The sequence below is a fragment of the Erinaceus europaeus genome, chromosome 3 (assembly GCF_950295315.1).
Source record: "Erinaceus europaeus chromosome 3, mEriEur2.1, whole genome shotgun sequence".
Lineage (NCBI taxonomy): Eukaryota > Metazoa > Chordata > Mammalia > Eulipotyphla > Erinaceidae > Erinaceus > Erinaceus europaeus.
The window spans coordinates 10570437-10576171 of record NC_080164.1 but is presented as its reverse complement, the minus strand read 5'-3'; the positions used below and the strand labels follow the sequence as shown (position 1 = coordinate 10576171).

Sequence of the window (5735 nt, the reverse complement as noted above, 5' to 3'; positions counted from 1 at the left end):
CAACTCAGAGTCGGGTCTGTGCAGCAGGCACCAGCTAGTCACTTCTTGGCTGGAGCTGGCTGGTGATGTCTCCAAACCAAACCATTCTGAGAGTCAAAGGAGAAGGAAATTGGGGCCTGGGGTCTGTTAGTTTCCTGGATATAAGGACTGATGGGTGTATAATGTCACTTTCCTGAACCACATTTTGTTTTTTTTAAGTTGCCTCCAGGGTTATCGTTGGAGCCCGCACTACTTACCCACAGCTCCTGGAAGCCATTTTTCCTTTTTTTTTTTTTTAATTATTTTCTTTCTACTTTATTTTCATTTGACAGGATAGTGAGAAATTGAGAAGGAAGGAGAGATAGAGAGGGAGAGAAAGCTAGACGCCAGCAGACCTGCTTCATCTCCCATGAAATGTCCCCACTACAGGTGGGGAGCAGGGTTCCTTGCACATGGTGATGCACTTAACTGAGTGCACTAACACCCAGACCCCCTGGACCCTGTTTTCTTTCAGACAGAGAGACACCAGAATTTCTGCAGGTGCCACAGCCCCTGCTATGTGATGCTGGGACTCGATCCTGGACTGTAAACATGGCAAAGCATGTGGTCTACCCAGGGAGCAATCTCTCCAGCACAAATTAGTATATATTTTTAAAGTGCTTGCTTGAGGTGTCCCAACCAGCAGAAAATAGCATCTGACTAATATAAGTGATTGCTTGCGAAAGTTCCCTGCTTTCTGAAGAAACCAGAGTCCGGGAAATGTTATCTTGGCTCTTTCAGTCTTGCCTATGAAGTACCAGCCTCCACCTCCATCTTCTGCATGTCACAGCAGGGTGTGAATGGGACTCGCAGGTCAACCCCTTGACACAGTGCAGAGCTTCCAGAGTGCTGGGGAGGCTGCATGTCTGCATTCCTCCATCGCAAGGATCCAGTTTCAAACCCCTGGTCCCCACCTGCAGGGGGAAAGCTTCACAAGTGGTGAAGCAGGGCTGTAGGTGTCTCTCTGTCTCCCTCCCTCTCTATCTCCTCATTCCTTCTTGATTTCTCTCTGTCTCTATCCAATAAATACAATTTAATAAAATATTGAACTGGGAGTCGGACGGTAGCACAGCAGGTTAAATGCAGGTGGCGCAAAGCACAAGGACTGCTGTAAAGATCAGGGTTTGAGGCCCCGGCTCTCCACCTGTAGGGGAGTTGCTTCACAGGTGGTGAAGCAGGTCTGCAGATGTCTATCTTTCTGTCCCCCTCTCTGTCTTCTCCTCTTCTCTCCATTTCTCTCTGTCCTATCCAACAATTACATCAATAATAACAACAATAATAACTACAACAATAAAATAACAAGGGCAACAAAAGGGAATAAGTAAATATTAAAAAATTATTGAACTGATAAGAACAGATACTACACTTGATCTTAGCCAAAAGGCCAAGAATTGATAATAAAATATATGTTTCAAAATAGAGGAATAAAAAAATAAAGATTGATGCAGCACAGAGTTGAAACTAAGAAATGTGTCAGAAAATCTCTTTCTTACAAGAAGTCCAGTCAAAGACTAAGGGAAACTTAAAGGGCTGGGCAGTGGAACACTAGGTTAAGCATACATAGTACGAAGCGCAAGGACTCATGCAAGGATCCCAGTTCGAGTCCCCGGCTCCTCACCTGCAGAGGCGTCACTTTACAAGTGGTGCAGCAGGTCTGCAAGTATCTTTCTCTCCCACTTCTCTCTTCTCCTCTCTTAATTTCTCTCTGTCCTATCTAATAAAATGGGGGGAAATGGCAGCCAGAAGTGGTGGATTCATAGCGCCAGCACTGAACCCCAGCGACAACCTTGGAGGCAAAATTAAATAAATAAATAAACAGATATGAAAAATAAAGGTAATGCAGTCAAGACCTTTGCCGGAGGTGCAAATGAGCCCTGATACTGCGGGGGGAAGAAAAGACAAGTCCCAGATCTTCTACAATTACTCTAGCAAGTCTTTCAGTGGAGACTGAAGTTGAACTTGCCACACTTCTGAAAGGTGACTGGATGTAATCAATCCTGGATTTAAAAGCGTGAACTCTACACTGTCCCACGGAAGTCATTCTCCAGGCGGGGTATTTAAATGACGTCTCTGTGAAACCCTCAGGTTACAAATATGGAGGAGCTTGAAGTTTCCTTTCGAGTCCTCTTTAAGGCACCGGAGCTCCACTACAGGCCACAACCATTTACAGGACTTGCCGCCAGGGGGCAGCAGTGCACACAGACAGGGTGCCAACTCTGAGGAGTAAGCCAGAACTGGAGGAGACTAAGCAGACAAGCTTCCCAGTACCCAGCCCACCAAGGCCTCAGGAAAGGGACGTTTGGGACAATGTATGCATTTTTATTTCCAGTTCATGAAGTTGATGAATTAGAGCTATACCACCCACCCCTCTCCCAGCCCCAGCATAAAAACTTAGGCATTTCTGGGGTGCTTGCTCCCTGGTAAGATAAGCCTTGCACTTCACAGCCTGTATCCAGAACACTGAATCTCCTACACAGCTTGAAACATGTGTCTGCACCTGCATTCCTGAGCTACTGTGCTAAGTTCAGTTGTTTTATTTATTTATTTATTTATTTATTTATTTGTTTGTTTGTTTTTGTTTTTAATGCTGTTCCATCCATGCCATCAGCTTCAGATAATCCCACGGTCAGCCCTTCCCAGCATCCAGAGGGCCCTGGAACACATATGGGTGGACAGGAAGGAGGATGACCTCAGACTAGATGGCCAGAGGATGCTGGCATCTTAGACTCCTGCATCACCACCACCACCACCACTACACACACACACAGCTCCCAGGCAGAAATTATAAAGGGAATTTTTGAGCTCAGGCCAGAATTTCAGAGCCAGAGGATGAGCCCCGGGATCCCTCCTGCAGCCAACCCAACCCCCCCATACCCCAACTCAGCAGCCCCTTCCCCCTTGGGGGTCAATTGATAGATCTTCCTGGAACACCCCACCTGATGCCCTGCCAAGTATTTCACTTGCTCCATTTCATCCCCTGGCTCCCAGCATATTGTTTTATGGAGAAGTTCAAAGGGGACATCTAGCAGCTATCAGCCTGGCAGTGATCCTAAAGGCCTGCCCCATCCCCAGGGCAGGTCTGAAGTCCCAAGTCTGATGTCTGAGGGGGATTCCAGGTGAGGCCACACAGCGGGCTGCAGCTTCCTGCTCCAAGCCTGGTGCTCACTGGCTCTGACCTGTGAAGAAAGCATGCCAGTAAGAGAGCACCTGTGAACACAGGAGCCTTCTGCACTCAATGGGCAGAGATGTCTGCATCACAGTGGCCAGTCTCCTGAGAGAAAGCTGGCTTCCAGAGGGGAAGTCCTATCTACTCGGTGTCTTTGGGGGTCGAAAAACCTGTAAGGGGAGGAGATGGGAGGGGAAGGGGCCGTGTGATTTATCCATAGTGGGAGAGGAGTTAAGGCAGCTCTGGTCTGGGTCATGTCTCTCTCGAGGGCATTCTCTCCTGCTTCACACCCTGCTCACCGCCCCCCCCCACACCTTCCAGCCCCATCTTCTCTGTCTGAATAAGAGGTCACCACGTGAGGTGCCGTCTACCACTCCAATCAAATAACATCGTTTTTCAAGGGCGCATGTGTGAAGCTTACAGCAAGATTCTAGTGCAGTGCTACAGCTACTAGATAAGAATTACAAACAGAAGAGGAAAAGAAACAAGAGACAAGGGAAAGAGGAAGAAAAGGCTGCAGCACTGCATGAAGCTTTCACCCTTGCAAGTGGGGCCTAAGGACCTGAACCCATGTCCTCGAGTTTTGCGACACAACGTTCTTTATTTACCCTGTGTGCTACTGACCAGACTCAGTTGTGTGACTTTATTGCCCTCCGCCCCTACTTTTCTCTGTCTGCCTCTCCCCTCCCCTCACTTCCTCCGACTTTCTTATCTCTCCACCCTCAGGCCCTCCCAGCTGTGTGGATCTAACCATCCTCCTTCAGATGTCTTGAAGGCAATTCTGCTTTGAGTCCACCCCCAGCATTTCCTCCCCAAGGCCAGGAGGGCCCAGACTGCTAAGGGCTTCCTGGAGGGTTAGAAACAGGAGAAACATGCCAGGGGCTAGAAGCTCAGGTTAAGACATCAAAAAGTTATGGGGGTGGGGAGGGTGGCGCACCTGGTTAAGCTCACTTGTTATAGTGTTCAAGGACCCGGGTTCAAGCCCCCGGTCCCCACCTGCAGGGGAGAAGCTTCACAAGTGGTGAAGCAGTGTTGCAGGTGTCTTGCTATCTATCTCCCTCCCTATCACCGCATTCCCTCTCAATTTCTGGCTATCTATCTAATAAATAAATAAAGATAATAAAAAATTTTAAAAAACAATTTAATTTTTAAAAAAGTTATGGGGGGCAGATGGTGGGTCACTTGATATAGCACATACATTATCACACACAAGGACCTGGGTTCAAGCCCCCAGTCCCCACCTGCAGGGGGAAAGCTTCACAAAGCAAGTGAAGCAGGTCTGCAGGTATCTCTTTATCTCCCCTCCCTCTCAATTTCTCTGTCCTATCAATTAAAAAATAATGTTCACCAGGATCAGTGGATCTGCTATGTGGGCACCGAGCCCCAGCAATTACCTGGTGAGCCAGCGTGATAGTCCACTTGGACAGTGTGCCTCCTTTGTCACCGGCATGTCCCAGGTTCAAGGCTGGCCTCCACTGCATGGAGGAAATCGTCTGTGTTGTGGTGTCTTTCTCTGTATCTCTCTGTCTCTATCTTTCTGTCTGTGAGAGTCAGCCCCAGTGATGACCACAGAAGGGAAGTTACCCTGACACAATAGCACTAGAAGTGGGTTCTCTGTGTCCATTCTCTAGTCTCTCACAGCCCACTTGATGGCAGCACTCTAGTCACTGAGGTTCTTGTGTCCTGAATCCCACAGTTGTCCTTGCTCTCCCTGACTCTCCTCTAAGGGAAGACAGATGGCCCATTCAGAAAAATGCACACACACACACACACACACACACACACACACACACACACACACACACACACACACTGCCTTGGCCTTAGATGGGCAAGTGTCAGGACTCCCAAAGGACTCCTCTGACATTGAAACTGAGGCTTGAATGACAAAGAGGATGCAGGTAGATCAGGGATCAATCTTTCTTTACTGCTCTGTGCCATGTTCTCATTCAGATAAAGGGGGGGGGGGGGAGCAAAAGCACTACCACAGGATTGGAGCTTCCTCTGGTGCTGCAATGCCTCCCATGGGGTGCTGGGGTTTGAACCGGCATGGCCAATCCCAGTGAGAGGATTCATCTTTGATGCCAAACACTTCCCACTCACTCACAGATCCATTTTACAGACAAAGAAACATAAGTTCTTAGAGATTAAGTGCTTTGTCTAAGAAAGCACAGCCACCTCTAGAGGCTGAGGACAGACAGACATGCCCAGCATCTGTCTGACTCTGAAGCCACAGTCCTTTGTCTGAACTCATAGGAGACACAATCACACCCCTCCTAGAACTTTCCCAGACATTTGAGATGGATTCCCTTCTCACCAGGTGCTGGCATTTCAGTCTTCCCCCCTTGGCTTCTTGTTCAGGACAAACCACAGGGGCAAGGGCCAAATGGTCAGCAGCCACCAGGCTGGCTCAGGCCTTTCGTGGTGGTCAGTGAGGAAGGGGGCCCCTTTCTGCCTGTTTTCTCTTCACACTAAGGTCCCTGAGATCTCAGGGCCTCTCTCCTCTCCGTGCAGCCTGCCCCATGGACCGTGGGTAGGAGAAAACTGGACC

General features: G+C 48.7%; 1 pseudogene; it reads right to left on the bottom strand.

The window, feature by feature from the left end:
- Window positions 1-1330: 1330 nt before the first annotated feature.
- On the bottom strand, window positions 1331-1414 carry LOC132537776 (U2 spliceosomal RNA; annotated as a pseudogene).
- Between the last annotated feature and the right edge of the window lie 4321 nt (window positions 1415-5735).